Here is a 24,460-nt window from a genome sequence, read left to right on the forward strand (position 1 = left end):
GCCATGCGGGCCGCCATCTTGGGCCTCCCCGGCCATGTGCGAACCACCGGTACAGCAGCCATTTTGGACGCCTCCAGCCACATGGGGATCATGGACGCCGCCATCTTGGACGACAGCCGGAACGCAGCAGGCCCCCAACACCGCCTCATCTGATACCCGCAGCGACACACCGACCCCTACGCTGGCATCCGTTACACTGGACCAAGCGAGACCGCACCAGCTGGCCAGTTCCACAATGGACATTAAGGTAAATGGTCACGATACAATCTGCCTTTTTGACTCTGGGGGCACGGAGAGCTTCATCCACCCCGACACGGTGCGGGGTTGCTCTCTCCCAGTCCTGCCTGCGCACCAGCGGATTTCTATGGCCTCCGAGTCCCAGTCGGCGGACATCGGCGGCTACTGCGTGGTGACACTCGTAGTAGACGGGACTGTGTACGATCATTTTAAACTTCTGGTCCTGCCCGACCTCTGCGCTGCCGTCCTGCTGGGGTTAGATTTTCAGTGCCACCTTAAAAGTGTTACGATGGCGTACGGTGGACCCCTACCCCCACTAACAGTCCGCAGCCAGCAGCTTCCAAATTGCCCGCCGCGCACCAGGTGCATCCTCTCCACACTCAGAGTCACCCCCCCCCGACTGTTTGCTAACCTCACCCCCGACTGTAAGCCCATCGCCACAAAGAGCAGGCGATACAGTGCCGGGGACAGGGTTTTCATTAAAACCGAAGTGGAGCGGCTCCTGAAGGAAGGGATTATTGAGGGCAGCACCAGCCCCTGGCGAGCCCAGGTTGTGGTCGTTAAGACCGGCGAGGAGCAGCGCCTGGTCATCGACTACAGCCAGACAATAAATCGCTACACCCTGCTGGACGCCTACCCACTCCCCCGCATAGCTGATATGGTCAACCAGATCGCGCAGTACCGCGTCTTCTCGACCATTGACCTGAAATCAGCATACCACCAGCTCCCTATCCGCCCTGAGGACCGCCAGTATACTGCCTTTGAGGCAAACGGCCGCCTCTATCACTTCCTTAGGGTTCCCTTTGGCGTCACCAACGGGGTCTCCGTCTTCCAAAGGGAGATGGACCGGATGGTAGATCAAAATGCGTTGCAGGCCACTTTCCCATATCTGGGCAATGTGACCATCTGCGGCCGTGACTTGCAGGACCATGACGCAAACCTCGAAAAATTCCTCCGCACCGCCCAACTCCTGAACCTGACATATAACAAGGAGAAGTGCATATTCCGCACAAACCGCCTCGCCATCCTTGGCTGTGTTGTGGAACACGGAGTCATCGGCCCCGACCCCGACCGGATGCGTCCCCTTATGGAACTCCCACTGCCCCACTGCCTCAAGGCCCTGAAGAAGTGCCTAGGGTTTTTCTCCTATTACGCCCAGTGGGTCCCCTACTATGCGGACAAGGCCCGTCCGCTGATCAAGTCCACCTCTTTTCCCTTGACGGCAGAGGCCCGCTTAGCCTTCCACCATATCAAGGAGGACATTGCCAAAGCCACCATGCACGCAGTGGACGAATCCATCCCCTTCCAGGTGGAAAGCGACGCGTCCGACTTTGCCCTGGCCGCTACCCTCAATCAGGCGGGGAGACCCGTGGCCTTCTTTTCACGAACCCTCCAAGGCCCGGAGACCAGACACTCCGCTGTTGAGAAGGAGGCCCAGGCGATTGTGGAGGCTGTGCGTCATTGGAGGCACTACCTGGCCGGAAAACGATTTACCCTGCTCACTGACCAGCGTTCAGTTGCTTTCATGTTTAACAACAAGCAGAGGGGCAAAATCAAAAATGACAAGATCTTGAGGTGGAGAATCGAACTTTCCACCTACAATTACGAGATCTTGTACCGGCCCGGGAAGCTCAATGAACCCCCGGATGCGCTATCGCGTGGCACCTGCGCCAGCGCGCAGATCGATAGACTGCGGGCCCTCCACAATGACCTCTGCCACCCGGGGGTTACCAGGTTCTTCCACTTCATCAAGGCCCGCAACCTGCCTTACTCTATTGAGGAGGTCAGGACCATGACCAGGAACTGCCAAGTCTGCGTTGAGTGCAAACCGCACTTTTATAGACCAGACAGGGCCCACCTGATAAAAGCCACTTGCCCCTTCGAGCGCCTGAGCGTTGATTTTAAAGGGCCTCTCCCCTCCTCCGACCGCAATGTGTACTTCCTCAATATTATTGATGAGTACTCCCGTTTCCCGTTCGCCATCCCCTGCCCGGACATGACCAGTGCCACGGTCATTAAATGTCTGAACGACCTCTTCACCCTGTTCGGTTTCCCCAGCTATATCCATAGCGACCGGGGCTCATCGTTTATGAGCGACGAACTCCGTCAGTACCTGCTAACTAGGGGTATTGCCACAAGCAGGACCACCAGTTACAACCCCCGGGGGAACGGACAGGTGGAAAGAGAAAATGCGACAGTTTGGAAGGCCGCCCTGCTAGCCTTAAAGTCTAGGGGCCTTCCAACCTCCCGCTGGCAGGATGTGCTCCCTGATGCGCTCCACTCTATTCGGTCACTGCTCTGCACTGCCACTAACGCCACCCCTCATGAGAAAATGTTTGTCTTCCCAAGGAAGTCCACATCGGGGACATCGCTACCGCCATGGCTGACGTCCCCAGGGCCGGTCCTACTGAGAAGACACGTGAGGACCCATAAAACGGACCGCCTGGTCGAGAGGGTCGACCTCCTCCACGCCAACCCCCAGTATGCTTACATTGCATACCCGGACGGGCGGGAGGACACAGCCTCCATAAGAGACCTTGCACCCTCGGGGGCCGCAGTAACCCACTACTCACTACCACCCCCCCCCACGATCCGATATCCAGCCCCAGCAGACGGCAGGCCTGGGCCCCACGACCCGCTCGACATCTACGAGGACGACACACCTGTGCCACAGCCTACGCAGGACTCGACGCCGGAAGCTCCACTACCCCTGCCGTCGCCACGCCGATCACAGCGGCAGACAAGACCTCCGGAGAGACTCCAATACACTAACTTTTAATACACTTCACCCCGCCGGACTCAATTTTAAACAAGGGGTGAATGTGGTAAACCACTGTTTGTATTCCACTGTGTACATGCCTGGACATGCCTCGGCTGACTCCTCCCACAAGTCCTAGTATAAAGGTGACTGCTCCCCAGTCCTTTGTATTTCTGGACCGGTCGACCACTCGAGGCAGACCTTCATTCTTTTGTTAATAAAAGCCTTTAGTTACTCTCTTAACTCTCAGTCTTTTATGAGTAATTGATAGCGCATCAGAGGGTTTCTGCCTCTACCATCCTTTCAGGCAGTGAGTTCCAGACCCCCAACACTCTGGGTGAACAATTTCTCCTCAACTCCCCTCTAATCCTTCTACCCATTACTTTAAAGAAAGACTTGCATTTATATAGTATCTTACACAACCTCAGCTCATCCCAAAGCACTTTACAGCCAATAAAGTACTTTTTGAAGTGTAGTCACAGTTGTAATGTAGGAAACACAGTGACCACATTTCAAAAGTTCTTCATTGGCTGTAAAGCACTTTGGGATGTCCTGAGGTGGTGAAATGCGCTAATCTCCTGGGTGAGGCAACAAAATAAATTAAATAAATCTCCAGGCTAATTCAGGGGAAAATAAATCCATGGAAATTCCTCTCCAACCCCACAGACCCGGTCAAAAGGAGTTCCAGGAGACCACGAGGCACATCGGCCAATATCACACCTACCTTCTTTCCGCAGTGTTATCAGCTACAGCCAGGAAATCGGCCAACTCGCTTTTTTGATGCTTGCGCGAATCCGCACTCACTGTGCGAGCCAGCAACTTGTTCCTTAGGTCAGAGACCCTCCACAAAATAACGATCTCCTGACATCCAACCTAGTTCTGTGCTTACTTAACTTATATGCATGTCCCGTGGATCTCCCTAGCCTATCTAATTCACGTAGCCTATCCAAATAGAACTGGAATTTTAAACACTTCAATTAAAGCGCCCGATTGTCTACGCTTTTCTAGAGTAAAAAAACTAGCTCTCTAAACCTACTGTCGTAACTAAAGGCTTTTAAACTAGGTGGTGTAGGAATTGCCGAATTCCTACGAATAATTGAGATCGACGCAGGAGAACAATGAAACAGGTCTTTACTCAATGGAGATGCCATGAGGACTGCCTGGGCAGCCCCGTGGTTTGCGACGTGACGTCATCGCGTTTGCCCGCGTTTTCCCGCGCTCTTAAAGGGGCCACGCCCCGTACATGCAAACTCTATCTACAAAACACAGTAATGCCTAACACAATGGTACAGGTTTAGGCTGGTGTTAGAACATCGTTAAAGGGAATTATATACAGTTATCCAGAGTCATTCAGTGGTTCTGCTACATGCGCCCCCCAGAATTTGCTTTAACGGACAAAGTCAAACGGTCAGAATGACTCCTGTACTCTGGAGGCGGAGGCTGCTGGGCGGCTGGCGGTTTGGCAGGCAGTCGCACTTGATCTGCCGTAACGACAGTGGGTGCTTGACCCCGTCTCGGCGGTTGTGCTGTCTCGACGGGGCGGTCGAGGTCTAAATGCGCTGGCTTTAAGCAGTCGACCGAAATGTGGTCTGGTTTACCACCGACATCTACCCCGAAGGTTTTGTCCCCTGCTTCCAACACGCGGAAGGGACCGGTATATGGGGCCTTGAGCGGATCTCTATGTGCATCATGGCAAATAAAGATGTATTCCGCCTTGTGAAGCTCTGTGGGAACGTGTGACCTCTGCGGCCCGTGGTGCGAAGTGGGCACCGGTGCGAAACATCCGTCCGCCTCTTGGTGACTAGCAAGCTGGGCAGACGCGGACCATGGCTCTGTCGATGTTGGTAGGAAGTCCCCTGGGACTCGCAGCGGCTGACCATAGACAAGCTCCGCTGATGAAGAGTGAAGGTCTTCTTTGGGAGCTGTGCGAAGGCCCAAAAGGACCCACGGTAGCTTGTCTGCCTATCCAGCGTCCTGGAGGCTGGCCCTCAGGCTGGCTTTCATTGAACAGTGGAAGCATTTGCAGAGGCCATTCGCCTGTGGGTGGTAGGCTGTGGTGTGGTGTAATTTGACACCGAGTCCTTGGGCTACTGCATTCCAGAGTTCGGAGGAGAACTGCGGTCCCCTGTCCGACGAAATATCTGCGGGCATGCCGAAACGGGCGATCCAGGAGGAAATGAACGCCCTGGCCACGTCCGCCGAAGTAGTGGATGACAGGGGGACCGCCTCTGGCCATCTGGTGGTGCGGTCAACCATGGTTAGGATGTGTGAAAAACCATGGGGGGGTGGGAGTGGTCCTACCAGGTCCATGTTGACATGGTCAAAACGTCGCTCCGGAACTGTGAAGGTGGCCAACGGAGCTTTGATGTGGCACTGTACCTTAGCCTTTTGGCAGACCACGCAGGTGTTGGCCCAGTCGCGGACATCTTTGTGCATGCCATGCCATATGAATTTTGCTGACATCAGTTTCTGAGAGGCCTTCATTCCAGGGTGTGACAACCCATGTATGGTGTTGAACACTTTGCGGCACCAGACGACCGGCACGAGAGGGCGAGGATCCTGTACGGAGACGTCACACAACAACGTGGTACCTGCCGAATGGAACAAAGTTGGCCAACTGGAGGCCAGTGATAGCCGTTCTGTAAGCCTGGACTTCCGGGTCTGAGGCTTGGTCCGCTGCCATGAGGGCGTAGTTGATGCCCAAATGAACCATATTGACGATCGTGCGGGAGAGGCAGTCTGCCACCAGGTTGTCCTTACCGGCCACGTGCCGCATATCCGTGGTGAATTCGGATATGTAGGTCAGTTGACGCTGCTGTCGAGCTGACCACGGTTGGGCGGTCTTGGACATGGCAAAGGTCAGCGGCTTATGGTCCACAAAAGCGGTGAAAGGACATCCTTCCAGAAGGAACCGAAAATGGCGGATGGCCAGAAAAATGGCGAGCAACTCCTGGTCGAACGTGCTGTATGCTCTCTCGTTCTGCCGTAGTTGACGGCTGAAGAATGCCAACGGCTGCCACGTCCCGTTCACCCACTGCTGTTGCACGGCACCGACTGCGTAGTCCGACGCGTCGGTGGTGAGGGCGATGGTGGCTCCTGGCAGCGGGTGCGCCAGCATGGTGGTGTTGGCTAAGGCGCTTTTAGTGTCGGCGAACGCTCGGGCCATGTCCTCCATCCAGTCTACCGGGTTCTTGCCAGTCTTGCCCTTGAGGGCCTTGTACAGGGGTTGCATGAGGAGTGCCGCCTTAGGCACGAAACGATGGTAAAAATTTACCATGCCTAGGAATTCCTGCAGGGTGTGGAAAGGATGTCACCGCCTCTACCTTCGAAGGTAAAGGAACCGCTCCCTCTGAGGTGATGCGATGCCCCAGGAAGTCAATTTGGTGCAGGCCAAACTGACACTTGGCCGGGTTGATAATCAGGCCGTGTTGGCTGAGGCGTCAAAAAAGGGTGCGTAGGTGACAGGTATGTTCTTCCTTGGTAGGACTGGCAATTAAAATATCGTCCAGGTAGACGAAGAGGATCTTGAGGACCCGCAGTACGGAGTCCATCAGGCGTTGGAAAGCCTGGGCGGCGTTCTTTAACCCAAACGGCATCCGTAAAAACTCGAAGAGGCCGAATGGGGTGATGACTGTGGTCTTCTGGACGTCCTGTGGGTGAACTGGGACCTGGTGGTCGCCTCGGACGAGGTCGATTTTTGAGAAAACGGTGTTACTCGCCAAATGGGCAGAGAAATCCTGGATATGGGGAATCGGGTACCGATCACGAGTGGTGGCGTCGTTTAGTCGTCGATAGTCGCCGCATGGCCACCATCCACCGCCAGGCTTCGGGACGATATGGAGGGGTGAAGACCAGGGACTATTCGACCGGCGAATAATCCCTAACCGTTCCATGGTGGCGAACTCCGCCTTTGCGACCGCCAGCTTGCCAGGTTCCAGGCGCCGGGCCCGCGCGTAGACCGGGGGGCTGTTGGTGGTGATGTGGTGTTCCACACCATGTTTCGTGGCTGTGGAGGAGAACGTGGGTCTTGTCAGGTCGGGGAATTCGCTGAGCAGGCGAGCGAACTCATCAGGAGTCGGGAACGCACAGGAGATGGTGCGTGACATAGTGTTACTGCAATAACACGGAAGAGAATTAAAAGTGGCTGCATTGATCAGCCGCCAATTCCGAACGTCGACCAGGAGGTTGTTGGCGCACAGGAAAACCGTGCCAAGGAGGGGCTGGGAAACTTTGGCCGTAACAAACTCCCAGTGAAAACGTTGCCCCCTGAGGCACAACTCCACTCGCCTTCTGCCGAAGGTCCGTATTGTGCCGCCATTGGCTGCTTCAAGGGCGGGGCCGTGATTCCCCGTCTGCACATTGAGGGCGGACGCGGGTAAAATGCTGCACTGCGCTCCAGTCTCGCACAGAAAACGACGACCGGAGACGGTATCGGTGATGAACAGCAATTTTCCCGCATTACCGATCGCCATTGCGGCCGCGGGGTGCCCATTAGGCCCGTTCCTCGGTGGCCGCAGCGTCAGATGATGCTGGTTTTTTTGGGGGGAAAACTGCAGGGAGGGTGGCAACGCTTCGCCTTCGCGCCGAACTGCGCGTGGTAGAAACACAGCCCAGCAGGCTGACGAGCTGGGGCGGTGTCTGCGGGGGATGGGTGCCTCGTGGCGGCGCAGTACTGACGAGTTACAGTGAAAATCTTGTCAGCCTCCGCCGCGAGTGTTGCGCAGTCTTCAGTTTCAGATCTGGCCAGGGCAGCTTGTATCTGTTCAGGCAGTTGGCTGAGGAAAATTTCGCGGAATAGGAAACATTCCCATTCTGAGCCCAGGAGTGTGAGCATTTGGCTCATCAACTCTGAAGGCTTGGAGTCCCCGAGCCCGGGCATAGTGAGTAATCGACGGGCGCGCTCTGATTTTGTGAGCCTGAAAACTTGCAGTAACCGTGCTTTGAGGGTTTCATACTTGCGCTCCGTTGGGGGGTTTTCGAGGAGGCCGACGATCCGAGAGGCAGTAGAGCTGTCGAGTGCGGAAACCACGTAAAGATACTTGGTCTGATCCGCATCGATGTTCCTCAGGGTGAACTGGGCCTCGACCTGAATAAACCACGAGGGCACTTGCTGCTCCCAGAACTGCGGTAGCTTTAGCGAAACGATGTTTGCCTCCATGCTGTGCTCTTCTTCTGTGAAAACGTTCACAAAAACGGGGTCACCAATGTAGGAATTAACGAATTCCTACGAATAACGGAGATCGACACAGGAGAACAATGAAACAGGTCTTTACTCAACGGAGATGCCACGAGGACTGCCTGGGCAGCCCCGTGGTTTGCGACGTGACGTCATCGCGTTTGCCCGCGTTTTCCCGCGCTCTTAAAGGGGCCACGCCCCGTACATGCAAACTCTATATACAAAACACAGTAATGCCTAACACAATGGTACAGGTTTAGGCTGGTGTTAGAACATCGTTAAAGGGAATTATATACAGTTATCCAGAGTCATTCAGTGGTTCTGCCACAGTGGAACATTTATCCTGTCAGCAACAGGACTCTTTAGACAGGTGGCTTAGGGAAGAAGAACTAACTAGTTAATGGCTATGAGTAAGACACTAACCTTACTCTGCCACCTTATTCAGTTACAACTCAAGGGCCTCTACATTTACAACAAAGTATTTAATGCATACAGTAACATTTAAAAGAATTGCAATACAGGAAACTTTGTGCTATCCAGCACCGACGGGACCGAGCTGCTGCCGTTCCCTCCAAACTGCCGTACGCGCCAGAGCTAATGTTGAAACATACGGAGATTTTCATCTCCGTATGAATCAACAAACCCTGTTGCTTAGCAACAGCCTCTAAACAGTCGGCAAGTGTCTCTGTAGCGTCTCTAGCTGAAGCTATTGCTTAGCTACAGACCTTGCACAGCTTGACTGTTCAAAAAAGGCAAAGAAAAGAAAAGAATAAAAAACGGCTCCTGATTTTTGCCGGTGGCTCCAGCTTGCCAGACAGTTCGCCTCCGGATAACTCAAAGTTTCCTGTATTTCTGTTTGGAGATATTGGCCTAGAAATTCGCATTGTTTGCGCTTGTTGTTAAGGCCCATTTCGGAACAAAATGACGGCCGCCTCACTTCCACCTGTCTCCGGCGCGGGATTCGGCAGCCGCCATTTTGGTAGTGGCACTGGACTCAAATGTAAATCAGCAGAGCGTGACACACACCGACTTGACGCCACGTCTGCAAACTTCGAACTTTTCGCTGAGTTTACTGCCGGGTCCTAAGCACGTTCAGAAAAGTGTGCGTGAAGCAGCCCTGCAGAGACGCTGTCAGTGCTTCTTAAAGGGAAACACACATCTTTCAGGTAAGTTTGGATTTAAGCTTTTGGACTTCTAAAAAATATTTTATTGAAGTAGTGGCTTGGAGCAATAGATGTTAAAACATTTTTAAAAGTGTGCAGGGAGTGCAGGGAATGCTGCTGGATGCTTGCAAGGCTCGGATGGTAAAGGAAGGCCTCTGAGAAGAAAGAAAATGCTGGAAATACACAGCAGGTCAGGCAGCATCCATGGAGAGAGAAACAGAGTTCACGTCTCAGGTTGAGATGTTGCCTGACCTGCTGAGTATTTCCAGCATTTTCTGCTTTTACTTCAGATTTCCAGCATCTGCTCGCAGAGGGAAAAGGAAGATGCAGAAGTGGAAGAAGTGAAAGAGGAGGAAGCGGAAGAGGAGGAAGCGGAAGAGGAGGAAGCGGAAGGAAGGATGTAACCCAGACAGCCCCTTTCTGGCCGAGATGTTCGGGATGGAATCATCCGCCTGCGGTACTATTGACTACAACCCCAATTCCCCTATCAACATTTGTCCCACACCTTACCTTCCCTCTATTATTGACCATCACAGTGTCCTCTTGGCCACAATGCTGAGTAGCCACCACAAAGCAAACTTTCCAATTCAACTTTATAAATCTATCCATCCAATATGACATCAAGTAATCAACTCATTACCCTTAGTGACTGCCTTGTGTGTGCCTTTGCCTATTTTACTGATGTCACCCAGTGCTACCTCAGTGAATGCAGCATGACTGGTGGAAGGCTGCTGACTTTCAGTTGGGAGAGACTGCAGATGGCCTTGCTGGTCGACCTCGAGGAGCTGGAGGCTGCGTGTGTCAAATCGAGTGGCGGTGGTTATTTTTCCTTCATTTTCTTCTCTCTCTCTCCTCTCCCTCTTTTTGGTCAACCACTGGATGGGCAGGCTGGATTTCTTGGGTGTGTGAAATGAGGAAGGCACAAGGGTACAGTTGTGGTGAGGGGAGGGCGGGAAAGCAAGAAGTGCATGTTTATACCATGTGCACCTTGTAAATCAGAAGATATTGTGGGATGCATGCTAAACAATGAAACTACATGCATGCTAACCAATGGAAGCAGCATGCTATAGACAGAGCTAAGTGATCCCACAACCAACGGATCAGATCAAAGCTCTGTAATCCTGCCACATCTAGTCGTGAATGGTGGTGGACCATTAAACAACTTACGGGAGGAAGAGGCTCCCTGAACATCCCCATCCTCAATGATGGTGGAGCCCAGCACGAGTACAAAAGACAAGGCTGAAGTGTTTGCAACCATCTTCAGCCAGAAGTGCCGAGTTGATGATGCATCTTGGCCTCCTCCTGAGGTCCCCAGAATCACAGAAGCCAGTCTTCAGCCAATTCGATTCACTCCACGTGATATCAAGAATTGGCTGAGCGCACTGGATACAGCAAAGTCTATGGGCCCCGACAATATCCCGGCTGTCTTGCTGAAGACTTGTACTCCAGAACTAGCTGCGCCTCTGGCCAAACTGTTCCAGTACAGCTACAACACTGGCATCTACCCGGCAATGTGGAAAACTGCCCAGATATGTCACAAAAAACAGGACAAATCCAATCCGACCAATTACCACCCCATCAGTCTACTCTCAATCATCAGCAAAAATGATGCAAGGTGTTGTCAACAGTGCTATCAAGCGGCACATACTCACCAATAATCTGCACACCGATGCTCAGTTTGGGTTCCGCCAGGATCATTTGGCTCCCGATCTCATTACAGCTTTGGTCCAAACATGGACAAAAGAGCTAAATTACAGAAGTGAGGTGAGAGTGACTGTCCTTGACATCAAGGCAGCATTTGATCGAATATGGCATCAAGGAGCCCTAGTAAAATTGAAATCAATGGGAATCAGGGAAAGACTCTCCAGTGGCTGGAGTCATAGCTAGCACAAAGCAAGATGGTTGTAGTTGTTGGAGGCCAATCATCTCAGCCCCAGGACATCGCTGCATGAGTTCGTCAGGGCAGTGTCCTAAGCCCAACCATGTTTTGCTTCTTCATCAATGATCGGGTGGATGCGGGGAGGATGTTTCCACTGATGGGTGAGTCTAGAACTAGGGGGCATAATCTTAGAATAAGGGGCTGCCCTTTCAAAACTGAGATGAGGAGAAACTTCTTCACTCAGAGGGTAGTAAATCTATGGAATTTGCTACATCAGAGAGCTGTGGAAGCTGCGACATTAAATAAATTTAAAACGGAGATAGACAGTTTCCTAGCTGATAAGGGAATTAGGGGTTACGGGGAGAGGGCAGGGAAGTGGACGTGAGTCTAGGTTCGGATCAGCCATGATCCTATTGAATGGCGGAGCAGGCCCGAGGGGCCGTATGGCCTACTCCTGCTCCTACTTCTTATGTTCTTACTAGCTGGAGTGCCCGGCGGTGCCGAGGGTTTTTTGAGGGCATGTTGTTATGAAAAATGTAGAAATAATTTTTATATATATATAAATGAGTTTGTCTGTCTGTGTGGGAAGGAGAGAGAGAGAGAGAGGGAAAGAGAGAGAGAGAGAGGGGGAAGAGGAGAGAGAGAGAGAGGGGGAAGGAGAGAGAGAGAGGGAAGGAGAGAGAGAGAGAGAGAGAGAGAAGGAGAGAGAGAGAGAGAGGGAAGGAGAGAGAGGGAAGGAGGGAGAGAGAGAGAGGGAAGGAGAGAGAGAGAGAGAGAGGGAAGGAGAGAGAGAGGGAAGGAGAGAGAGAGAGAGAGGGAAGGAGAGAGAGAGAGGGGGAAGGAGGGAGAGAGAGAGAGGGAAGGAGGGAGAGAGAGAGGGAAGGAGGGAGAGAGAGAGAGGGAAGGAGGGAGAGAGAGAGAGGGAAGGAGGGAGAGAGAGAGAGGGAAGGGGAGAGAGAGAGAGAGGGAAGGAGAGAGAGAGAGAGGGAAGGAGGGAGAGAGAGAGAGGGAAGGGGAGAGAGAGAGAGAGGGAAGGAGAGAGAGGGAAGGAGAGAGAGACAGAGAGAGAGAGGGAAGGAGAGAGAGAGGGAAGGAGAGAGAGAGAGAGGGAAGGAGGGAGAGAGAGGGAAGGAGAGAGAGAGAGAGACTGGGGGAAGAGAGAGACGGGGAGCGAGAGAGAGAGAGACTGGGGGGAGAGAGAGAGAGAGACTGGGGGGAGAAGAGAGAGATGGAGGGGAAGAGAGAGAGAGAGACTGGGGGGAGAAGAGAGAGATGGGGAGAGAGAGAGAGAGACTGGGGGGGAGAGAGAGAGAGAGTGAGAGACTGGGGGGAGAAGAGAGAGACGGGGGGAGAGAGAGACTGGGGGGAGTGAGAGAGAGACAGAGACTGGGGGGAAGAGAGAGAGAGAGTCTGGTGGATTTAGTTTGGGATTAGCCTGGAGGAAGAAGGCGAGCTATCGCTCCCTCTCCCACCCCTTCACTCTTTCCCTCCCTCACCCTCTCTCTCTCCCTCCCAACCTCTCTCCCTGCCCCACTCTCTCCCTCCCTCCCCTCTCCCTCCCTAGCGCCTCAGGCCCAACCCGACTCACCTGAGGTGAGCTCCCGCTGATGAGCTCCTGCTGCGGGCCGCCGCCCCGGAGACACCGTGGGCGGCGTAGCGCCTGAGGCCCGGCTGGAGTCATCCGAGCTGAGCTCCCGCTTTTTCCGACCCGAAGAGCTCGGCAGTGACATCCTGCAGAGCGGAAAGGCCCGGGTGACAGGAGAGAGGGGAGAAAGCGGAGAGAAGGAGGAGGCCAGCCTTTACAAAGATGGTGGCGATGGTGGGCCGCTGGTTTGGAATCGGGCCCAGCGGGACGGGCGGTGCCTAGCTCGGGCATGGCTGGCGAGGAGAGGCCGAGGCTTTGAGGTCTGAGGTCTGCAGGCAGCTCATCCACCGTGGATGCAAACAACCCGCGAGCGGAGAGGCCGGGGTGACAGGAGAGAGGGGAGAAAGCGGAGAGAAGGAGGAGGGTGAGGGTGGAACTGGGGCCCATGGTCGGACAGAGGCAGAGTTGCTCCATCACAAACAACAATGGCCGCCGCTTGCTTTTCAGTTTGAAGGATTAGGCCCCGCCCTCACATGCCATGAAACGCCCCCCGTGACGCAGCGCGCTCCCCCCGTAGGATTGGTCAACCTTCACGTCACTCAATGCTAATGAGCGGATTTTCCCCGTATGATTGGGCAACCGCTAATGAGCGGAATTTTGAATGTTTTTTGTCTACTGTCCGAACAATGTTTGTCTGACCAAAAAGTAAATACACTTAGGACACCCTCCTAATCATAACCTTTCTTTTGATATAACATATGTGTAGGTATGCTCCATAACTTTTGAGTGATGCCTGGACAGACAGACAGACACCACTATCCTTTTATTTATATATATAGCTGGTGTGCCCGGCGGTGCCGAGGCTTTTTCGAGGGCATGTTGTTGTTGGAAGAGAGAGAGAGAGCAACTGGGGGGGGGAAGAGAGAGAGAGAGAGCGACTGGGGTGGGGGGGGAAGAGAGAGAGAGGGCGACTGGGGGGGGGAAGAGAGAGAGAGAGCGACTGGGGGGGAAGAGAGAGAGAGAGCGACTGCGGGGGGGGAAGAGAGAGAGAGAGCGACTGGGGGGGGAAGAGAGAGAGCGACTGGGGGGGGAAGAGAGAGAATGACTGGGGGGGAAAGAGAGAGAGTGACGGGGGAAGAGAGAGAGCGACTGGGGGGGGGAGAGAGAGAGCGACTGGGGGGGAAGAGAGAGAGCGACTGGGGGGGAAGAGAGAGAGCGACTGGGGGGGAAGAGAGAGAGCGACTGGGGGGAAGAGAGAGAGCGACTGGGGGAAGAGAGAGAGCGACTGGGGGGAAGAGAGAGAGCGACTGGGGGGAAGAGAGAGAGCGACTGGGGGGGAAGAGAGAGAGCGAATGGGGGGAAGAGAGAGAGAGACTGGGGGGAAGAGAGAGAGCGACTGGGGGGGAAGAGAGAGAGCGACTGGGGGGGAGGAGAGAGAGCGACTGGGGGGGAAGAGAGAGAGCGACTGGGGGGGAAGAGAGAGAGCGACTGGGAGGGAAGAGAGAGAGCGACTGGGGGGGAAGAGAGAGAGCGACTGGGGGGGAAGAGAGAGAGCGACGGGGGAAGAGAGAGCGACTGGGGGGATGAGAGAGAGCGACTGGGGGGGAAGAGAGAGAGCGACTGGGGTGGAAGAGAGAGAGCGACTTGGGGGAAGAGAGAGAGCGACTGGGGGGGAAGAGAGAGAGCGACTGGGAGGGAAGAGAGAGAGCGACTGGGGGGGAAGAGAGAGAGCGACTGGGAGGGAAGAGAGAGAGCGACTGGGGGGGAAGAGGGAGAGCGACTGGGGGGGAAGAGAGAGAGCGACGGGGGGGAAGAGAGAGCGACTGGGGGGGAAGAGAGAGAGAGAGCGACTGGGGGGGAAGAGAGAGAGAGAGAGCGACTGGGGGGAAGAGAGAGAGAGAGCGACGGGGGGAAGAGAGAGAGAGCGGCTGGGGGGAAGAGAGAGAGAGAGCGACTGGGGGGGAAGAGAGAGAGCGACTGGGGGGGAAGAGAGAGAGCGACTGGGGGGGGGAAGAGAGATAGCGACTGGGGGGGAAGAGAGAGAGCGACTGGGGGGGAGGAGAGAGAGCGACTGGGGGGGAAGAGAGAGAGCGACTGGGGGGGAAGAGAGAGAGCGACTGGGAGGGAAGAGAGAGAGCGACTGGGGGGAAGAGAGAGAGCGACTGGGGGGGAAGAGAGAGAGCGACGGGGGGAAGAGAGAGCGACTGGGGGGATGAGAGAGCGCGACTGGGGGGCAAGAGAGAGAGCGACTGGGGTGGAAGAGAGAGAGCGACTGGGGGGAAGAGAGAGAGCGACTGGGGGGGAAGAGAGAGAGCGACTGGGAGGGAAGAGAGAGAGTGACTGGGGGGGAAGAGAGAGAGCGACTGGGAGGGAAGAGAGAGAGCGACTGGGGGGGAAGAGAGAGAGCGACTGGGGGGGAAGAGAGAGAGCGACGGGGGGGAAGAGAGAGAGCGACGGGGGGAAGAGAGAGCGACTGGGGGGATGCGAGAGAGCGACTGGGGGGGAAGAGAGAGAGCGACTGGGGTGGAAGAGAGAGAGCGACTGGGGGGAAGAGAGAGAGCGACTGGGGGGGAAGAGAGAGAGCGACTGGGGGGGAAGAGAGAGAGCGACTGGGGGGAAGAGAGAGAGCGACTGGGGGGAAGAGAGAGAGCGACTGGGGGGGAAGAGAGAGAGCGACTGGGGGGAAGAGAGAGAGACAGCGACGGGGGGAAGACAGAGCGCGACTGGGGGGGAAGAGAGAGAGCGACTGGGGGGAAGAGAGAGAGAGAGCGACTGGGGGGGAAGAGAGAGAGAGAGCGACTGGGGGGAAGAGAGAGAGAGAGAGCGACTGGGGGGAAGAGAGAGAGCGAGCGACTGGGGGGAAGAGAGAGAGAGAGCGACTGGGGGGTAAGAGAGAGAGAGACTGGGGGGGAAGAGAGAGAGCGACAGGGGGGGAAGAGAGAGAGAGCGACTGGGGGGGAAGAGAGAGAGAGAGCAACTGGGGGGAAGAGAGAGAGAGAGCGACTGGGGGGGAAGAGAGAGAGCGACTGGGGGGGAAGAGAGAGAGAGACTGGGGGGAAGAGAGAGAGCGACTGGGGGGGGGAAGAGAGAGAGAGAGCGACTGGGGGGAAGAGAGAGAGAGCGACGGGGGGAAGAGAGAGAGTGCGACTGGGGGGAAGAGAGAGAGAGCAACTGGGGGGGAAGAGAGAGAGAGAGTGACTGGGGGGAAGAGAGAGAGAGAGCGACTGGGGGGAAGAGAGAGAGAGAGAGCGACTGGGGGGGAAGAGAGAGAGCGACTGGGGGGGAAGAGAGAGAGAGAGCGACTGGGGGGAAGAGAGAGAGAGCGACGGGGGGGAAGAGAGCAAGAGCGACTGGGGGGGAAGAGAGAGAGAGAGCGACTGGGAGGAAGAGAGAGAGAGAGCGACTGGGGGGGAAGAGAGAGAGCGACTGGGGGGAAGAGAGAGAGAGAGCGACTGGGGGGAAGAGAGAGAGAGCGACTGGGGGGGAAGAGAGAGAGCGACTGGGGTGGAAGAGAGAGAGCGACTGGGGGGAAGAGAGAGAGCGACTGGGGGGGAAGAGTGAGAGCGACGGGGGGGAAGAGAGAGAGCGACTGGGGGGGAAGTGAGAGAGAGAGCGACTGGGGGGGAAGAGAGAGAGAGAGCGACTGGGGGGAAGAGAGAGAGAGAGCGACTGGGGGGGAAGAGAGAGAGCGACTGGGGGGGAAGAGAGAGAGAGACTGGGGGGGAAGAGAGAGAGCGACTGGGGGGGAAGAGAGAGAGAGAGCGACTGGGGGAAGAGAGAGAGAGAGCGACTGGGGGGAAGAGAGAGAGAGCGACGGGGGGAAGAGAGAGAGAGCGACTGGGGGGAAGAGAGAGAGAGCGACTGGGGGGAAGAGAGAGAGAGAGCGACTGGGGGGGAAGAGAGAGAGAGCGACTGGGGGGAAGAGAGAGAGAGAGCGACTGGGGGGGAAGAGAGAGAGAGCGACTGGGGGAAGAGAGAGAGAGAGTGACTGGGGGGGAAGAGAGAGAGAGAGCTACTGGGAGGGAAGAGAGAGAGAGAGCGACGGGGGGAAGAGAGAGAGAGAGCGACTGGGGGGAAGAGAGAGAGAGCGACTGGGGGGGAAGAGAGAGAGAGAGCGACTGGGGGGGAAGAGAGAGAGAGAGCGACTGGGGGGGAAGAGAGAGAGAGAGCGACTGGGGGGGAAGAGAGAGAGAGAGCGACTGGGTGGAAGAGTGAGAGAGAGCGACTGCGGGGGGAAGAGAGAGAGAGAATGACTGGGGGGAAGAGAGAGAGAGAGCGACTGGGGGGGAAAAGAGAGAGAGAGCGACTGGGGTGAAGAGCGAGAGAGAGCGATTGGGGGGAAGAGAGAGAGAGAGCGACGGGAGGAAGAGAGAGAGAGAGCGACTGGGGGGAAGAGAGAGAGAGAGCGACTGGGGGGGAAGAGAGAGAGAGAGCGACTGGGGGGAAGAGAGAGCGCGAGCGACTGGGGGGAAGAGAGAGAGAGAGAGCGACTGGGGGGGAAGAGAGAGAGAGCGACTGGGGGGGGAAGAGAGAGAGAGAGCGACTGGGGGGAAAGAGAGAGAGAGAGAGCGACTGGGGGGGAAGAGAGAGTGCGAGCGACTAGGGGGGAAGAGAGAGAGCGACTGGGGGGGAAGGGAGAGAGCGACTGGGGGGGAAGAGGGAGAGCGACTGGGGGGGAAGAGAGAGAGCGACTGGGGGGGAAGAGAGAGAGTGACTGGGGGAGAAGAGAGAGAGCGACTGGGGGGAAGAGAGAGAGCGACTGGGGGGAAGAGAGAGCGCGACTGGGGGGAAGAGAGAGAGCGACTGGGGGGGAAGAGAGAGAACGACTGGGGGGGAAGGGAGAGAGCGACTGGTGGGGAAGAGAGAGAGCGACTGGGGGGGAAGAGAGAGGGCGACTCGGGGGAAGAGAGAGAGCGACTGGGGGGGAAGAGAGAGAGCGACTGGGGGGAAGAGAGAGAGCGACTGGGGGGAAGAGGGAGAGCGACTGGGGGGAGAGAGAGCGACGGGGGGTAGAGAGAACGACGGGGGGTAGAGAGAGCGACGGGGGGGTAGAGAGAGCGACGGGGGGGTAGAGAGAGCGACGGGGGGTAGAGAGAGCGACGGGGGGAAGAGAGAGAGCGACAGGGGGAAGAGAGAGAGCGACGGGGGGGAAGAGAGAGAGCGACGAGGGGGAAGAGAGAGAGCGAGGGGGGAAGAGAGAGAGCGATGGGGGGAAGAGAGAGAGCGACAGGGGGAAGAGAGAGAGCGACGGGGGGAAGGGAGAGAGCGACGGGGGGAAGAGAGCGAGCGACGGGGGGAAGAGAGAGAGCGACAGGGGGAAGAGAGAGAGCGACGGGGGGGAAGAGAGAGAGCGACGAGGGGGAAGAGAGAGAGCGAGGGGGGAAGAGAGAGAGCGATGGGGGGAAGAGAGAGAGCGACGGGGGGAAGAGAGAGAGTGACGGGGGGGAAGAGAGAGGGCGACAGGGGGGAAGAGAGAGAGCGACGGGGGGAAGAGAGAGAGCGAGGGGGGAAGAGAGAGAGCGACTGGGGGGGAAGAGAGAGAGCGACGGGGGGAAGAGCGAGGGCGACGGGGGGGAAGAGAGAGAGCGAGGGGAGAAGAGAGAGAGCGACTGGGGGGAAGAGAGAGAGCGACGGGGGGAAGAGAGAGAGCGACGGGGGGAAAGAGAGAGAGCGACGGGGGGAAGAGAGAGCGCGACGGGGGAAGAGAGAGAGCGACGGGGGGAAGAGAGAGAGCGACGGGGGGAAGAGAGAGAGCGACGGGGGGAAGAGAGAGAGCGATGGGGGGAAGAGAGAGAGCGACGGGCGGGAAGAGAGAGAGCGACGGGCGGGAAGAGAGAGAGTGACTGGGGGGAAGAGAGAGAGCGACTGGCGGGGGAAGAGAGAGAGTGACTGGGGGCAAGAGAGAGAGCGACTGGGGGGGAAGAGAGAGAGCGACTGGGGGGGAAGAGAGAGACGGTGGTAGAAGAGAGAGAGAGAGGGAAGGAGAGAGGGGGAAGGAGAGAGAGAGAGAGGGAAGGAGAGAGAGAGGGAAGGAGAGAGAGAGAGGGAAGGAGAGAGAGAGAGGAAAGGAGAGAGAGAGAGGGAAGGAGAGAGAGAGGGAAGGAGAGAGAGAGGGAAAGCAAAGGAGGGAGAGAGGGAATGAGAGAGAGAGAGACGGAGACAGAGACAGAGGGAGGGAGAGAGAGAGACAGAGAGGGAAGGAGAGAAAGGGGAAAGAGGTGGGGGAGCAAGGGGTGGGGGAGCAAGGGTTGGGGGAGCAAGGGGTGTGTGGGGGAGAAGGGTGGGATGGGTGGTGGGGGAGAAGGGTGGGGTGGGTGGGGCTGGAGAAGGGTGGGGTGGGTGGGGGGGAGAAGGTTGGGGTGGGTGGGGGGAGAAGGGTGGGGTGGGTGGGGGGGAGAAGGGTGGGGTGGGAGAAGGGTCGGGTGGGTGGGTGGGGTGGGAGAAGGGTGGGGTGGGTGGGGGGGGAGAAGGGTGGGGTGGGTTGGGGCGAGAAGGGTGGGGTGGGTGGGGGGAGAAGGGGTGGGTGGGGTGGGATGTGAGGGTGGGTGGGGTGGGAGGAAGGGGTGGGTGGGGGAGAAAGGGGTGGGGGGGTGGGGTGGGTGGGGGGAAGGGGTTTGGGGGGAAGTGGGAGGTGGGTGTGGGGGGGAAGGGGGTGTGGGGGGGAAGGGGGTGTGGGTGTGTGTGTGGGGGGGGAAGGGGGTGTTGGGGTGTGTGGGGGGGAAGGGGGTGTGGGGGGGAAGGGTGTGTGGGGGGAAGGGTTGTGGGGGGGAATGGGTGTGGGGGGGTGTGGGGGGGAAGGGGGTGTGGGGGGGAAGGTGTGTGGGGGGGTGGGGGGGTGGGGGTGTGTGGGGGGGAAGGGGCTGTGGGGGGAAGGGGGGGTGGTGGGGAAGGTGAGTGGGGGTGTGGAGGGGAAGGGTGGAAAGGGAGGGGGAGAGGGAGGGTAGGGGGGGAGAGGGAGGGTAGGGGGGGAAAGGGATGGGGGGCAAGGGAGGGGGTGAAAGGGAGCAGGGTGAGGGAGGGTAGGGGGGAAAGGAAGTGGGGGGGAAAGGGAGGGGGGGAAAGGGAGCGGGGGGAGCAAGGGGTGGGGAAACATGAAACTTAAAGCACTTATAAAACATTTTTGGTAAATCTTTCTATAACATACACTTTACAACCTCACCAATCTTTTTATTAAAAAAGGGGTCCTCACCTACAGTGTGTTGCATCACAAACAATGGCCGCTGCTTGCTTTTCAGTGGGAAAGATTAGGCCCCGCCCACACAGTCGATTGTCTCGGTCACCAGGACCCGATTTGGAGCACAGAAGCCCCACCTGTGGTGTATGTAACCTGTTCCACCTTAAGAGAACTTAAGCCTGTTCCACCTTAAGAGATGTACTACTTTCTCTGGCTGCTGTATACGTAATACCGGTGGTGACCACCGGTATATAAGCACTGTGCAGTAATATTGTATTTTAGTATAGTCCTGACCTCCAACCAGTAAAGACCTGTTGAACTTTAATCTTGTAGTCTGTGTTAGTAATTACAACTAGAACACACAGACTTAACAGTGGCGACGAGTCCGATTCTTACCCTGCGGCAGTTTATATCCACGGCGGCTTCGTCCACAGAACGGACGTCGAAGAGAGGCTTCCACCCTCATCACCCTGCTGGAAGACACGGCGCGCAGCAGACATCGAGAAACCAGAGTGCAGAAGACATCCTGAACTCGAAACCTCCATCAGCGGCTGTCAGCTATCTTCTTTCTTCCTCGGTGGTGGGTAAGCCGGGCAGCGACGTGACCAGAAAGTCGGCCGCGTTGGCTGTACAGACGGGGAGGGAAGATGGAGGAATAAGGGCGGTGAGATCGATCGCGACCGGAGATAAGGGCCGGGCCGCATTCGGGCTAAAAAGGCGCAGCGTCTGGGGCAACTGAAGGCGCGAGAGCCGCGGTGAAGCAGAGGCAGCGTCGGGGGACGGGTGAAGACCGCCAAGTGCGGGAAAACCGCCATTTTGTAGGCGGAGGACGAAGGCAAGAGCGGGAAGCCGCCATCTTGGATAAAAATTAAAATAAATTAAATTGCAACGATGCCTAAACATGGGAACATTAATACCTTTGATAGCGACATCGAAGATTGGGCCATGTATGTAGAACGCATACAAAATTATTGTAAAGCAAATAAAATTCCAGATGAAGAGAAAGCACTAACATTATTAAACTTAATGGGTGCGAAGACATATGGGCAATTGAAACACCTTTTATCACCAGATGAACCGACGGATAAGACGTTCGAGGAGATTGTTACTGTCCTGAAAAATCATCTAAACCCCACGCCGCTGATGCTAGCGGAACGATTTAAATTTTACAGCAGAAGGCAGCTGAAGGATGAAAGCAATGCTGAATATTTAATGGAATTGCGTAAGCTAGCAAAGTACTGTCAGTTTGGAACGAGACTGACAGAGGCGCTACGAGATAAATTTGTGTGTGGTTTATTAAAAGAAGATACACAAAAGCGACTGCTCGAGGAGAATGAGCTGACGCTTGAGAAAGCGGTCACTATGGCAGCAGCACACAAAGCCGCAGCGAGAGGCACGGCAGTAATGCAGCTACGGTCACCGGAACTCAGTACAAATAAATTGGGTTTGAGTACTGTAAAATGTTATCGTTGTGGAAAGACAACGCACGATCAGAACCAGTGTTGGTTTAAAAACCAAGAATGCAGAACGTGTGGCAGGCTTGGCCACATAGCTAAAGTATGCCGGTCAGGAAAGAAGACCAGCAACAAAAAGTCACCGCAAGGAAAATACGCAAAGGTACACAAGGTGACAAAGAACAGTTTGACCGAACAGAAGTCAGATTCAGACGCTAGCAGTAATGAACTGGATAGCTTAAGAGTACACAACGTTGGTAAGGATGCAGATCTCCAGACAATTTGGGTCACCCTTCAGATAGCAGGAGTCCAAGTAAAGATGGAATTGGACACTGGATCGGCATTGACGGTCATGAATAAGAAAGATTACAAAAGGTTATTCCAACATATTCCCTTACGGGATACGGAGATTATATTGAAAACATACACGGGGCAAAGAGTGTACCCCATCGGAAAGATAGAGGTAAAAGTGGTCCACAAGGGCGAAGAAAGCCAAGTAATGGACTTATATGTGCTACCTGAAGGAGGTCCACCACTACTGGGACGGGAGTGGATTAGGAAAATGAATATGGACTGGCACTCCTTGAAGGCACTAACGGTAGATTCCGGGGAAACAGATGTCAAACCTAAACGATTGTCCAAAATATTGGATGATGCTAAAGAGGTGTTCCAGCAGGGACTGGGAACACTGAGAGGAATTACGGCAAACATCAAGATTGATGAACATGCACACCCAAAATTTTTTAAAGCCAGACCGGTACCCTATGCAATACGACCTACTGTAGAAGCAGAACTGGAAGCGCTAGAACGTTCAGGTGTACTGTCTAAGGTAGATTGGAGTGAGTGGGCTACGCCCATTGTTCCCGTTATGAAACGTCCTTCGAGCAACAAGCCAGGAGAACCAGGGAAGGTTCGCATCTGTGGAGATTTCAAAATCACCGTTAATCCGGTGCTTCACACGGTGCAGTATCCGCTTCCGCGGATTGAGGATATTTTTGCTTCGTTGTCTGGCGGGAAACACTTCACCAAGATAGACCTGGCGCAGGCGTACTTGCAGATGGAGGTTGAAGAAGAGTCACGCCAATACCTCACGATCAACACGCATCGAGGTTTGTACCGGTACAATAGGCTGGTTTTTGGAGTGGCATCGGCTCCAGCAATTTGGCAGAGGGCCATGGAGCAGGTATTACAGGGAATTCCAGGCACACAATGTTACCTGGACGATATTCTGATTACAGGTGATGGTGATGAAGAACACCTCGCAAACTTGGAACTGGTGCTCAACAGACTGAAAGAGTATGGACTTAGAGTTAATCGGCAGAAATGTGAGTTCTTCCAGAAGCGGATCTCGTACTGTGGTCATGTCATTGACCGGGAGGGGCTTCATAAGTCTCCTGACAAGATAGAGGCAGTTGTAAAGGCTCCCGCTCCGGATAATGTCTCTCAGTTGAGGTCGTTTCTAGGATTGATTAACTATTACCATAAATTTCTACCAAATCTATCCACGGTACTGCACCCGCTAAACGCTCTTTTACAGAAGGGGGTACCATGGGAATGGAGCGAAAACTGTAAGAAGGCATTTCGCAAAAGCAAAGAATTGATCACCTCAGAGGAAGTGTTGGCTCACTTCAACCCGACACTGCCTATTCGGTTGGCTTGTGATGCTTCTCCATATGGTATTGGGGCAGTACTCTCACACAAGTTGCCAAATGGCACGGAAAGGCCAGTCGCGTTTGCATCCAGATCATTGACCTCCGCTGAGCGCAACTATGCGCAGATCGATAGGGAGGCTCTCAGCCTTGTATGGGGAGTGAAGAAGTTTAATCATTACCTGCAGGGCCAAAAATTCACACTTCTGACAGACCATCAGCCGTTGGTATCCATTTTTAACCCTAAGAAGTGTGTTTCAGTGATGACAGCACAGCGTCTCCAGAGATGGTCCCTTTTCCTAGGGGCACATCAATATCAAATAGAATTCAAAGGTACGAAGCAGCATGGCAATGCTGATGGGCTGTCGCGCCTGCCACTACCTGAAGAAGAAGAAATGACGAAAGTTGACCCTGTTGAGTTATTTCATTCGACCATCATCGAGTGTTTACCAGTCACCAATGCAAGTATTGAAAGAGAAACCAGGAACGACCCGACACTGTCCAGAGTCTACGAGGTGACAGTGAAAGGATGGCCAACATGTGGTGATCCTCTGTTACCGGCATTCTCGGCAAGGCGAGACCAGCTGTCCGTATGCCATGGTGCTTTGATGTACGGGACAAGAGTGATTATTCCTCCCAAGTTAAGGGAAAGAGTTCTAAAAGGACTGCATGAAGGTCATCTGGGGGGAGTTAAGATGAAAAGTCTTGCTAGGGCTTATGTATGGTGGCCGGGTATTGACCAACAGATAGAGGAGTTGACGAAAAGCTGCGCTGGGTGCCAAAAAGTGCAAAATGCACCTCCGATCGCACCACTACACCCATGGGAATGGCCTTCAGCCCCATGGCAACGCGTACATATTGACTTTGCTGGTCCATTCATGGACTCCATGTTCCTAATTGCGGTGGACGCACATTCCAAATGGCCAGAAGTGATCAAGATGAATACCACTACTTCAGAAAAGACAATTGCGGTGTTAAGAACAATATTCGCAAGGAACGGATTGCCAGAACAGATCTGTTCGGACAACGGACCACAGTTCGTGTCGGAAGAATTCCAAAAATTCTTAAAGAAGAATGGGGTGAAACATTATACCTCTGCCCCATATCATCCGGCGACAAACGGGTTGGCCGAGAGATTTGCCCAAACATTCAAAAAGGCAATAAAGGCCATGAACGATGATCAGATTCCGCTACAGCACAAGGTGGACAATTTCCTAATGGCGTATCGAAACGCCGCTCATGCAGTGACTAACCAAAGTCCTGCCATGATGTTTTATAACAGGAGGTTGCGGTCCAGGTTGGACTTGTTAAAACCAAATGTGCGGAGGGAAGTGGAAAACAAACAGTTCCGGCATATTAATAACAAGACCACTCGAAGTTTCGAC

The sequence above is a fragment of the Somniosus microcephalus genome, chromosome 2, assembly GCF_052327205.1.
Source record: "Somniosus microcephalus isolate GS21.2 chromosome 2, FLI_Smic_1.0, whole genome shotgun sequence".
Lineage (NCBI taxonomy): Eukaryota > Metazoa > Chordata > Chondrichthyes > Squaliformes > Somniosidae > Somniosus > Somniosus microcephalus.